Here is a 12,941-nt window from a genome sequence, read left to right as displayed (position 1 = left end):
TGAAGGGTGGACTCGACAAGTTCAGGACACCATATGAAAAGGCAAAAGGTGAAAGGTCACTAGATATTTACACATCCATATACAGATATAAAATAGTTGTCAAGGCCATTGATTCCTGCTTCAGGCCGGTTGCCGCAGAACACAAAGGCAGAACTTCAAGCACTGACATCCTGACCACTGAAAGGGGTGTGCCTTCTAGATGAGGCAGAAGTCAAGTCCAAGTTCAGGCATCACATTGTTTCAACACACTGTGAATTCCAAAATATTTGAAATGAAGTGACAAGCACCTGACTGCCCTTTCATTCTGGTGTTACATGGCATTAATACTCGGTCTCCACCTGCCTTTTTATCTGACTGGCTGTCACCGTGAGGCCTCTGGGGCCCATTCTTTCTCCAGGCAACCAGAGAACTGGGTTAGATGTCTCTGGTTCTTTCTCCGTGTCATCAGTGAAACAGGCGTGTCTTAGCTGACCTAGAGGAACAGCCTAAATATATGGGTGCATGTACTAGCATTAATTCCTTTGAGGGTCTGAGCATGTTTAGGATTATACTAATTTGCATTTCTGTATCTTTTGTTACACTTTTTAAAAGACATTTGAAAGGTAGAGTGACACATGTACACCGATGTACCTTCCACCTGCTGGTGGTTCACACCCCAGATGGCGACTAGCTGGCCAGAGGGCTGTGAGACTCCATCCAGTGGCACAGACGCAAGCACCTGGACCATTATGTACCGTCTCTCAAGCTCATTAGCAGGAAGAGCAGTTGGAAATGGGGCCAGCACGCAGATGTAAGATGTTGACCATGTGGGGCCTTAACCTGCCGTTCTTTTACAAAGTAATCAGGATTAGTAGTACTGGTATGGGTCTCAGCATGCAGTGATTCAAACTTTCAAAGAGCACTGAAGGGGCTCATTTCACTATTTATTTCTTTCCTTCCTAAGAATTATTTTTCAACTTAAGATGGGAAGAGCAGGGGGGGGGGATGTGAGTCAGAAGGAATTGTCTTTGCTTTGCTGCCCAAGCAGAGGACACAGGCAGGGCCTGGACGCAAGGAGGACTCCCGTTGTGGTGGCGTGGCTTGGATCGTCACCTGCTGTCTTCCAGGGAGTGTGCACTTTAGCAGGAATGTTGTAGTTAGGAGACAGTGCCAGGCCTGGGAGCCGGCACTGCGCCCTGGGACGCACATATCCCAAGCAGCAGCTCTACCTGAGGTGCTAAATGGGCTTCCCTGCTTCCTTCTGTGCCTTGGGTTGTTTGGGCTCAGAGAATGCTCCCCGCCCAGCCTGAGGAAACAGCAACCCCCAGTCACCATATCCCCTCAGGTTTTCCTCAGGTTCCTAAACAAGCCAAACGGAGCATTTTCTTTTCCCAGAGCTCAAGCTCCAAGGCCAAGCGTGCACGTTCCGGGTTCCGCCTCACCTGGCGGACCATTCCCCCTCTCCGTCCCTTCCCCCGACCCCCCAACACCTCAGCTTCACCCGAAGGCCGGGCGCGCGCGACGGGAGCGGCCTGGCGCTGAGGCGCGCACCTGAGCCGCCCAGGACTCCGGGGACCCGGCGGGCGAGGCGGCGGCCACTGGGCTCCGCCTTCGCACCGGCCGCGGCCGCAGCCACCGGCCCAGTGGCCCGCCCATCACCGCGGCCTCGGTGCGCTCCTGCACCCACGGCCCTTCCCCTGGGGAGGCATCGCCAGCCCGGCCTCTCTGCCGCTCCCCGCCGCGGCCGCGCGCCCAGGTGTCCCCCTCACCCTCCTCAGCCCCGAGTCCCCAAGGCCTGCCGGGCTTCTCCACGCCGGGACCCGCCCGCCTTTCCCCGCGCGGCCCCGCCCAGCCTCCGCCGCGCAGGGGCTCCGGGCCGGGCCTCTCCGTCTCCCTCCCACCTCAGTCCCTCACTCCCCTCCCCAAGAAGTGCTATTTTTAGCCAGTCCTCGGCGCGCGCCGCCCCCCGCTCGGCTCGCCGCCGCCCGCGGCCGCCCTCCGAGCTCCCCCCTCCGCGCGGCGGCGGCGGCGGCGCGTCCCGCACCTCGCTCAGCGCGCACCTCGCCCGCCCCGCCGCGCCCGCCGCGCTCTCCCGCTCCCGCGCCCGGCGCGCCCGGTAAGTGCCTGCTGGACGAGCAGCCGCGGCTCCCTGAGTCAACTTTCATTCTCCCCATCAGCCCCCCCTCCCCAATCCCTTTTGGCTTCCTACCTCGCCATTCGTCGAGTGTCTTCGTCGAAAGATGGCTGTTTGGAGAAGGGAGAGAAGTTAGGGGTTCGCGGGCGCGGGGCGGCGGCGGCGGGCAAGGTGAGTGGCTCCCGAAGCCCGGCCCCGGTGTGCGCAAGCCGAAGCCGGTGGCGGGCTGCCGGAAGCTGCGGGGGCCGTGCTGCTGCTGTCCTGCGGATGCGCGGGGCTGCGCGCCGCCCGCCTCGCCAGGTGACAGCATCCCGGGCCGGACCCCGTCGCCGCGCGCCTCACAGACCCCGAGGCCAGGAGCGCGGGGTGCAGGGTGCGGGTGGGCAGCGTGGAGGGAGTCCTGGGTACAAAGCTGGGGGGCGAGGGATGGTTTGGGGGTCTTAGGAAGCCAGGAAAGACCCTGGCGTGGAGGCTGAGCGAGGGGTCGCGGGGCTTGATTCCTTCGCCGGCAGACCCAACACCCGCGAATCGCGTCGCTCCCGCCGAGCCTGACAGGAAAAGTTTGTTCTGCCAACGTGTTGCTTAAGGGAGGACGGCTTCGTTGGGGAGACCCCGGAGGTTCCTTGGTAGTGGCTGTTGGGGACACAAGTATCAAGTCTGAGTAGTAGGGGACTGGGATTCAGAGAAAAGTTCTGCACACTACTTGGGGGTGGTGGTGAGTTTTAGCCAGTGCTTTGCCCTGGCCGCGGGACAGAGAGCTGGCGAGGGGTTCCCGGTCCACCGGACGCCTCCCCAAGACGTGTGGCAGCGGGGACGCGGGAACGCTGTGACCCGGGGGCGTACCCCGAGCGCCCCGCTGCCTGCGCCCTGGTGGCCCTGCAGCCCAAGCTCACTCGTGCGCAAGGAGAGAAACGGGTGTCAGGGCCGAGTGTGAGTGTGGCCTGCGTGCAGCGCGCAGCCCTGGGTGCAGTTGCTCCGACGTGGACTTAGGAAGCGCTTTGGGGAGTTTTGGGAAATTTGTCGCGTTTGGCTTCCCTGCAGGTGTGTGTCCTCCTGTAAAGAACTTTTCCATTAACCATAGCTTCCCCCCCGCCCCTCGGACCTACTCGCCGAGTCTGTGAGAAATGGGACAGCTACAGGTATACATTCCACAGGACTGCTCTGTGTGTGTAAAATATTGGGGGGGCGAGTGAGGAGAGCTTAGAAGTTACACTTGTACCCGAGGAGAGGGTGACGAGTTAATTTCATGTCTCCCCCTCCCTCCACTGGAATCACATGTTTACCCGAATATAAAACCGTGAGTTTTTTTTTTTATCAAGAGTTAAGATTTGTGAATTGCAAATATAGAGTGTGCAATCGTGTTTTCAAATCTTGCTGGTGTTTTTGAAATCGAGGAGAAGGGCGTAAGCACCCCGAAAATGTAAATCAAAGGAAAGAAAACTCAGATCTTTGGAAAGGAAACCTTTGGACATTTGGAAAGGTCTGGATTTTATTTTCTGATGCCCCAGAAATCTTTTGAATCCTGTAATTAGCAACAGTGCAGAATAGGTTGCTGTGAATAAATAGGGACAAGTTTTACAAGTCGTCTTTGAAAACCCTGCCGTTTGGTACTTGGAATGTTTATTATGGAAATTATTGTGACTGAAAATTGGTTGATGAATGCATTTGCTTTTGACCACAGATAATTAGTCCTGCTTATTCTCTTCAACAACTGTTTCAGTTTGGACCAGTTTAATTGCCCAAACACAAGATCACTGATGGAAGCCGTTTGTATTTACAATGCTTAATATGAATATTGTATTTCTGAAAGGGCAGATTATTTTGGCAGTTGTAAACACTAGTCTGTAATTTATCCTCATCTGTTTTGTCTGAGTGGGCAGAACTCCAGATGAACTGCCATTTCTGGGAAGATGTCGCTTTCTGTGGGGTTGGGGGAGGAGCTCATGTGTTCACCTGTGTCAGCTGTGAGCAGGTGCATATGCCGGGTGGTACTCCTGAGTGGGACCTCTGGTGCTTGCCAGCAGCAGGGAGAGAGATGCTTTCCCAACTCTGTTCTGGGGTTGATCATTTTCACTGACCATGGATGTGATTACAGAAACAGAAACCTGTGCAGAGGCAAGTTATGGGTTTTAAGCTAAATACTGCTCGATTGATAGGATACAGAGTGTTTGTTTGTTTTGTTTTTTTCTTCCCTTCCTCAATGATGTCTTCCTGATTCTCTTTCTGCCTATCCGGCCAGACTTTATTGGGAAGTCTGACCAGTCTCTGGCTAGAGATTGCTTGGTATATGAAACTGCAGTTTTCTGTAAAAAATCATGTTGGCTCTTCCAAAATTAATTCTGTATGTTATATATGTGGGTACAGATTTTTATGATTGTTCTGTGGCCACATTAGCCATGGCTTTTATTAGAGTAGAAAGAGTTGTTTGGTGAAGTTACTGTCACCATATGTACATCATTACCTTGTGTGTCAGTGATACAGATGAACTTTTATTTGAAGTTTTAAAGAGTTTCCAATCTTAAGGCCAGTTGTAGATAAAAACCTGTTTAATTAACTACTTTAAGCAATACCTGTATTTCATTTTTTTTTTTTTTTTTTAGTTCTATCTGCATCCGGGGACTTGTAGGCTTATGTTTTCATTTCTTTTTATTAGGGTAACTTTTTTGAACTTATTACAGCATATGAAAATTTACAACTGCTCAGTGGGGAAGGTGTGGTTTAATTTTAACTAAGAGATGGAGAAATAGCTTACAAGGAGAGTCATTTGGTAAACATATGGACATCAGAAAATCCTTCTGTCCATAGCATCTGCACCTTCTCATTAGTGAAATATTGTAGTTATAGACTTTTTTTTGTTATCCAAATGTGATTTTTATTTTTGCTTCAGTGGACGTTTTGTTTGTGTGAAAATGTAGTTTATATTAATGTTTAAGTTGATGGGGGCTTTGATTGCCTGCAGCCCTTTCGTTCGGTAAAGACATCACGCCTGATTTTCCTTGCACACCTCTGCAGGTAGGCACGTTTGCTTTCTACCTTGCTGCATGGTAGCTCTGGATTCCTGAAAACATTTCAGAGGCAGGTAGGCTGACATGATGTTCTCACTTGAGGCTAAGGAAGCAGGTACACTGATAAACCCAAGATTCCACATGATCGGTCAACGTGAACTGAGGGTAGCTTTCATGTACGCTGCCTCCTAGGCCTAGTGCCAGCGGTTCCTACGGCTAACTGTGGACAGCTTCGTGGTGTGTGTGTGTGTGTGTGTGTGTACAGAAAGCAAGCTAACTTTTTATGTTCTTGTTTGTTTGTTTGAAAGGTAGAGTGACAGGCATTAGAGAAAGAGGGAGAGAGAGAGAAATGCTTCCATCATGTAGTTGCCTCCTAAAGTGTCTTCAGTCATCAGGACTGGGCCAGGCTGACACCAGAAGCTTGGACCTGTGGCACGGTCTCCCCCGGGAGAGGTAGGGATCTACAGCCCTGAGCCAGCGTTACTGCCTCTCAGCAGGTCATTAAAAAGCTGGAACGAAAGGGGAGCAGGTCGGACTGCATGCAGGCACTCTTGGCTTGCGCTGTGGCTCAGCTCAGTTTCTGTACATATTTATAGGTGTGAAGTTCAGATTTTTTTTTTTTAAGATTTATTTATATACAGTTAGAGTTACAAAGGAAGAAGGAGAGGCAGAGAGAGAGAGATCTCATTGGCTCACTCCCCAGGTTGGCCAGGCATATGCCAAGCTGAAGCCAGGAGTAGCAGCTTCGTCCCAGGTTCATAGCAGGGGTCCAAAGACTTGGGCCATCCTCTCTGCCTTTTTTTTTTTTAAAGATTTATTTTATTTTTATTACAAAGTCAGATATACTGAGAGGAGGAGAGATAGAGAGGAAGTGGAGCTGCCGGGATTAGAACCAGCGGCCATATGGGATCAAGGCGAGGACCTTAGCCACTAGGCCACGCTGCCGAGCCCCTCTCTGCCTTTTGTAGGCCATTAGCCGGGCGCTGGATTGGAAGTGGAGCAACAGGGAGTCAAACAGGTGACCACGCAGGAGAGCGTTGCTAGAGGACAGTGTTGGCATGACAAGTGGCTGCTTTACCTGCTTTGCTACAACATTGGTCCTTAAAATCTTTTAAATGAAAAAAAAAAAAAAGATTCTGTTTATTTGGAGACAGAGAGAGTGCATGGATGCCAGCCCACACTGTCATCTACTGGGTTATTCTCCCAACTTTTGACAGTGGTCAGGAGTGGGCTGGACAGAAGCCATGGGCCCAGGAACTCACAGAGGTCTCCTGGTTGGGTTTCAGGAACCCAGCGTTATTTGAACCATCACCCCTGAGTCCCAGGCATTGGTGAGCTGCTGGAGTCAGGAGTTGTACACAGATATTGAACCAGGTACACTGATCTGGGCTACAGGCTTCCTTACCACTGGGCTAATGACCTTAGATCACATTGTAACTTTCTTTATTTCCATGTGTTCACTCCCCAGATGCCAACAGTTACTTCAGCTGAAGCTGGAAGCTGGGAACCCTGTCCAGGTTTCCCACATGAGTGGCAAGGACTCAAAGTCTTCAGCCACCACTGCTTGCCTCCTAGGGTGCACATTAGCAGAAATCCAGAATTGGGAGTGGAGCTGGTAGCCCAAGCCCCCTGAGATGGGACACCATCATCATAACTGGTGTCTTACCCGCAAGACCACATCAGATTTTCAAGCAGGCAATACAATAATAATAGGGGGTAGACCCTGCTGCCTGTTGGTGGGAAAGAGCTGCAACTCCTGTGTGTAGTGCTCCACATGCACACACAAATACCTCCCCTGCCCCACACCCTCACATCAGAGTCTCCACTGTTGCAGGCAGTCAGTAGCCTATGCATTGTTCTGTGCCCTGCCCTCCCCTCACCTTAGCCACCTAGCGCAGTCCTTTCATTGATTTCAGCAGCCCGCAAGCTCCCAGCTTGGAAATCCAGAGACGGAAGGCAGAGCATAGTTTGAGGAAGAGAGTGTTGTTACAGGACAGTGGTGGGGAGTCCACTCCAGAGCCAGCCTGTCCCAGTCGGGGGCCGTGTTCTGGATGCCAGGACCCGCTCTTTCTATTAGTATGCTGCTGCTTCCTTTGAACTTTAAGATACCGAAGTAAGCAGAGGCTCTATGGGATCTTTAGCCATTTCTGCCCCTGTGGGTCTCAAAGCACAGCTACTCGTTTGTCTTTTTCTTCATCATCGCCCTAAATCCCTGCTCTTTCACATTCAGCAGAGTCTGTCAGGACAAAGTCCCCACAATCTGGAACAGCCAAGGTGATAGAGGTGCGCTGTTGCAGTGCGCGGTTTGGAAGTGGAAGGTATTCTCTGGGATGTGGAAGAAAGCCTTGTGCTTTCATGGAAAATGCTGACATGTGATCTTAGGGAAGCTCATGTGTATTTGAGGAAAAGATTTTTAGCATTTCCGAGTGAGCAGATAGCACTAGGAGCTTTTTATTAAGTCAATGTGTGTGCACATGTGGATATATCGTTTTAATATCACTCTCCTTCAGTGTCTGGTTTATAGGGACTCGTCCAAATCACTTTCGGTGCGAAATGCTGATTAAAAATAGGTGTCTCTCCAAGTGTGGTGTGCTGTTGACTACAATTGAATGCTATACGCAGTTTGAAAGAGAGGAAGCCTGTTCTTTGTTCTTTGCCGAAGCGGAAGCCGGCATGCCGCTGGTCAGGTGGAGGACAGGTGGGGTTGCTGGAGAGGGGGCCTTCTCCTGCCTACTGAAATCAGGGGAAGGGTGCGCACTGGCCTAGTTCAGCTGCAGGAGTGGTGAGTTCAGTCTGCAACGGCCGCTGAAAGGAGGGTGAGGCCTGCACTGGCTTGGGTCACTCAGGCGTTTGGAAACCGGTCCTGGGGACCAGTCAGTTAACTGAAGCCTTATGGGAAGTTACTAGAGGCTGTTGAGGACCCTGCTGAGGAATGCGCTGCAACAAATGGAGCAACTTGACTGCTATAGGTTTTTTTTCTTAAAGACTTCTTATTGTTATTTTTTATTGGAAAGTCAGATTTACAGAGAGAAGGAGATACAGAGAACAAGATCTTCCTTCCACTGTTTACTTCCCAAGTGGCCGCAACCACTGGAGCTGAGCTGATCCGAAGCCAGGAACTTCTTCCAGGTCTCCCACATGGGTGCAGGGTCCCAAGGACAGCTTTGGACCACCTGCAATCGCGTTCCCAGGCCATGAGCAGGGGCCTGGATGGGAAGTAGATCAACTGGGACAGAACTGGCAACCCTATGGGATACCCACTGTATGCAAGACAAGGACTTTAGCCACTAGGCTACCACTCCAGGCCCAAGACTGCTGTAGTTTTATTTGCTTCTGCTCGGGAGACCACCCCTGGCTCCCTTGGGTCCTTCGGCCTGTTGGTAAGGTCTCCTCCCCGGCTCAGCTGTGGGAAGTTGTGCTTCCAGGCCCCTGTATGTCAGCAGAGGGTCTCTCCTTGGGATTGTAGGACCAAGAAGACCTACAGAGCCGGAGAACACTCTGAGCTCCTGGAGGCTGTGTGTGCTGTGCCTGACAGTGGGACAACATGGTGGCTGAGGACAAGTCCCTCTTGCTCTGCTGTGGCAAGACAGAGTTGTATGCAGTGTAACTGAATGATGGGGGTGACATTGCATTTTATAGTGACATCATATTATACACCAAGGGAGTGACAGACCACCATTTCACCACATTCTGTGAGTTAGAAGCGAGTCATATGTTCTACCTCAACTTAAAAGGGATGGGCCTGAAAAAGGTCACAAGTCACTGAACGTCCCTGTAGGATGAGTCCATCTCATTGAGTTGTTTGTAGGATCTCTGGTGGGATGAGTAGACCTGATTATGGAACCATTTATTTTGGAGCCACTGTTGTAGTATAGTAGGTTAAGCCTTCACCTGCAGTGCTGGCATCCCATGTGGACGTTGGTTCAAGTGGGCCTCTCTGTTTCTGAACCAGCTCCCTGCTAAGGTGCCTGGAAAGCAGTGCTTGGGCCGCTGTATCCATGTGCGAGACCCAGCTGAAGCTTCTGGCTGCTGGTTTCAGGTCAGTTCAGCTCTGGCTGTTGAGGCCAGTTGAGGAATGAAATGGTGGATGGAAGCTCTCTCTCTCTGTAAATCTGCCTCCTGAATACTACTACTACTACTACTACTACTACTACTACTAATAGCAAACCATTTTCTAATAGGGCTCAAAGTCATTCTTCTGAACCAATTCTGTGAGACCCTGTTGCTGCTGACATGCCAGCCTCCATAGTGGAACCTGAAAGGGATGATTCTAAACACACACATACACACACACCAACGCACACACACACAAACATGCACACATGAACGCACACACATAAACACACACATAAATATGCGTGTGCACACATACACACGGGATTCACTTACTCATTGTGAAAAGTGAATGACGATTACTCATGGAGTGTGCGAATTTTTAACCAGCAGAGATCAGAATGAACTGGAAAGTGGTTGGAGACAGGCAGGGCTTGTGGGATTCAGGAGAGTTGCAGAAGTGAGCCCCCGAGTAGGAATGGTGGTGGTGAAAGCAGAGGGGCCAGCACCATGCCACATTAAGCCAGACCTCTGCCTGTATGGATGCTGGTTGGAGTTCCAGCTGCTCCTCTCCTGATCCAACACCCTACTAATGTTCCTGGCAAACCAGCAGAGGATGTCTCAAGTGCCCGGGCTCCTGCACCTACATGGGACACCAGCAAGAAGTTCCTGGATCCTGGCTTTGGATTGGCTGAGCTGTGGCCATTGTGGCCATCTGGGGAGAAAGCCAGCAGGGAGAATTCTCTGTCTCTCTCCTCTAGCGCTAATTCTGACTTTCGAAAATAGAAAGGAGTGGAGGCAAAGTTGAGTGAGGGCTGTGTGTTAGTCTAGGACGTGACGAAATCTCTGTTAAATTCCATGTGTGAGAAGCTTTCAGTGGCCTGTTCCCACCAGTCCTTGCCAGGACCCAGCACTGAGATTGGAACCCAAGGAGCATGTTTCCTGGTCTAGGATGGGAACAGAAGCAAGGGCAACTGCTGCTCATCTGCTACATGACTGATCGCACCGTGAGAAAAAATCATCTTGTGTGTCACTGTTCCTTCAGCTGAAGAAGTCCTGGGACTCAGAACCCACGGCAGCAAACCCTAAACTGACAGTTTGATCCACCTGTTACTGTGGCCCCAAAGACTGTGGGTCCTGGGGAGAGGTGTGGGAGCCCAGAGACTGGACATTTCGTAGGAACTGTTTTATCTAACCTCCGTGGCACCACTGGCAGCCTGGCACCTGTTGACCTCTTGCTCCCTTCTTTCCGCAGTCCCAGGTAAATGGGTCCTTGGGTCCTATTCCATCATCAGGGGCGTCGTCAGGATTTCTGTCCAGATCCTGTAGCAGACACCCTGTACTTCATCAGTAAGGTTTGGAGTTTCCAGGACTGAAGCCTGTTCATCCTTTAAAGTGTGTGCCAATGCCGTCCTGGGTTCTTAGGCTCCATCATCCTTCACTCAGAGACAACTGGATACTGGAAGGTGAGGGTTACAGGAGGAATGCGAGTGTGCTGTATCATACTGCCTTTTATTCCCCGCCCCCACAGGAAGTACATATTATAGATCTCTCTTAGATCTAAAAGTAAGAATAGGGAGTGGTGGCTAGGCGTTTTTATTTCTACTTATCATTTTGGTTGAAATGAAGAAAAAAAAAAAGAAACTCTGGCTCTCCTTTCTCTCCTGTATGTAGATTTCTGCTGCTGAGTTGAAGCAGGGAGCCTCTTTGGTCAGAGCGTTCTTTTTGTAGCTTTTTCCGTAGATGCCACTGTTCTGATCCACTTAAAAGATCTATTGAGACATTCTTCCTTTGTTCTGTTACTCCATCCCTCTTTCTACTCTGCGGTGCGTCTGCATTCTATTCATAGATATTCTACTTTTTTCCCCTGCTGTTTTATGTACTTAAATCTCTCCTTAAAATGGCTTTGGCTCCATTGATCAGAATCATTGGCCCAGATACCCTTGCTGCTCTCCTGTGAAATGTAAGTTTGGGGTGGGACCCAGGCAGTCTCCTAGCTTTTCTGTTAATTGTACTGAGCTGTGGACTGTGCATCCCAGCACAGCATGTATGGGAGCACCTTTGAAGATTTCCCTGAGTGTTTGATTCCCAAGGTACGCATTTTAAGGTGGACGCCTTAAGGAAGCACTGCGATCAGCCTCAGTGAGCTCAGGTGCATACCCACAGACCCCTTCATGTTCACAGGTGGACTGTCCTTTCTGGGCCCCGTGTCAGCCTCTTCCAAACAGTACCTTTCAAACAGGAAGAAGGAACTGCCCCCACCCCATGGGGCTTGAGCGCAGCCCAGAACATCCTGGGAAAACATTTTTCTTTATCCAGGCTGTAAATTTGTTGTCCTAGCTTAGGTCATATTGGACTCTAAAAACCCAAACCCCTTCATATGGCACCAGTTCTTTTGCTCTGCACGCAGCGCACCAATATTGCTGTAACCATTGGCCACTCCTGGGTTTGTACTTAGGAAATCTTCAAGAATTTCAGTGCTAGGCTTAGAGCTTGCAGGTGGCTTTTGCTCTAGAGAAATGGCAGGAGCCTGCCTGACAGAACAGATAGCCATGTAAAGAAAGTCAAGATAGGGGAGAGAGAAAAGTACCATGTTTCAGTTCCTGTATCCCACCTGTCTTGGAATCCCAGTTCCACCTCTGATTTGTCAGAGGCTCTTGGATGCTAACAATGAATATCAGTGGTTTCTGCTGCTTGTGATGTTAAGCATCCTGAATAGCATAGGTGTCTCCCATCCTGCCCTTCAGGTGCTTCTTCTGAATCTCTGGCCTCCAAGACTGGTTCTGTCAGAGTCAAAATGAGATGTTCATGTTTCTGGGGTTTTGTTTGGAGAGAGTGCCCATCATTGCTGTAACTTCTTTGCTCTGCTTTCCTCCTAGGTCCAGCTTCTGCCCCATTTTGATTGGTGATGCCTCCTCTGGTGACTGCAGCTCCCTGCATTCTTTCTCTTTCCTAGAGTGGTTAGGATGATCCCTGCAGTTCGCACAGGCTTACAGAATGAACTGGAGCACTATTTGAGAGAAGGTTGAATTAAAAAAGGTGTAAGATGTTTAAAGGCATCTGCGTTTTGTTATGCTTGAGTCCTGTAGTGGTATATTTAATGCACAGAATGATGTATAGAGATGTTTATGGTCTGTTAGTAATTAACTCCATGGTCCATCGTTGATTCCTAGATGAGGACATAGAGAAGATTCGGCTTCCCAACCAGAACTCTCTCCAGATACAATACTGATGGAAAGTGGGCTGATTTTGCCTAAGACTACCTTTCTGTGCTGTGTAAATTTTTTCTTTGAAGGTTTGTTTATTTATTTGGAAAGGCATAGTTTTACAGAGTGAGAAGGAGAGACAGAGAGAGAAATCTTTTATCTGCTGGTTCACTCCCCAAATGGCTGCAGTGCTGGAACTGAGTCAATCTAAAGCCAGGAATCAGGAGCCAGGAGCTTCTTGCAGGTCTCACACATGGGCACAGGGGCTCAAGGACTTCAGCTGTCTTCCGCTGTTTTCTTAGGCCATACCTAGGGAGTTGGATTGGAAGTGGAGTAGATGGGACACGAACCGGCGCCCATACGGGATGCCCGTGCTTGAAGGTAGAGGATTATCTTGCTGAGCCATGGTGCAGGCCCTGTGAACTTACTGTATTAAACATCTTAAGCAGGTGGAACAAAGGATCAAACATACATACATTTGCTTATCTGTTTCATAAGTTATAAAGCCAGATCCATGAAGAGATAAAAAATTATAAAACCCAAACCAATGGACAAATGTAAATG

The 12,941-nt window shown here is 50.1% G+C and overlaps 1 protein-coding gene across 5 annotated transcripts in view; it reads left to right on the top strand.

Moving 5' to 3' along the window:
• The first annotated feature begins 1,818 nt into the window (after positions 1-1,818).
• Positions 1,819-12,941, top strand: part of HDAC9 (histone deacetylase 9) — an 834,677-nt gene continuing 823,554 nt past the window's right edge. For 2 of the 5 annotated variants that reach the window (XM_058677968.1, XM_058677970.1), the window contains exon 1: positions 1,824-2,095. The gene's annotated coding sequence lies outside the window, so the exon portion shown is untranslated. Of the gene's footprint in view, positions 2,096-12,941 lie in introns of all 5 variants that reach the window. The other 3 variants (XM_058677966.1, XM_058677969.1, XM_058677964.1) reach the window with 3 other exon arrangements.

Source organism: Ochotona princeps, chromosome 20 (genome assembly GCF_030435755.1).
Source record: "Ochotona princeps isolate mOchPri1 chromosome 20, mOchPri1.hap1, whole genome shotgun sequence".
Classification (NCBI taxonomy): domain Eukaryota; kingdom Metazoa; phylum Chordata; class Mammalia; order Lagomorpha; family Ochotonidae; genus Ochotona; species Ochotona princeps.
Note: the sequence above shows the minus strand (reverse complement) of the source record. Positions and strands in the feature narration are given on the sequence as shown.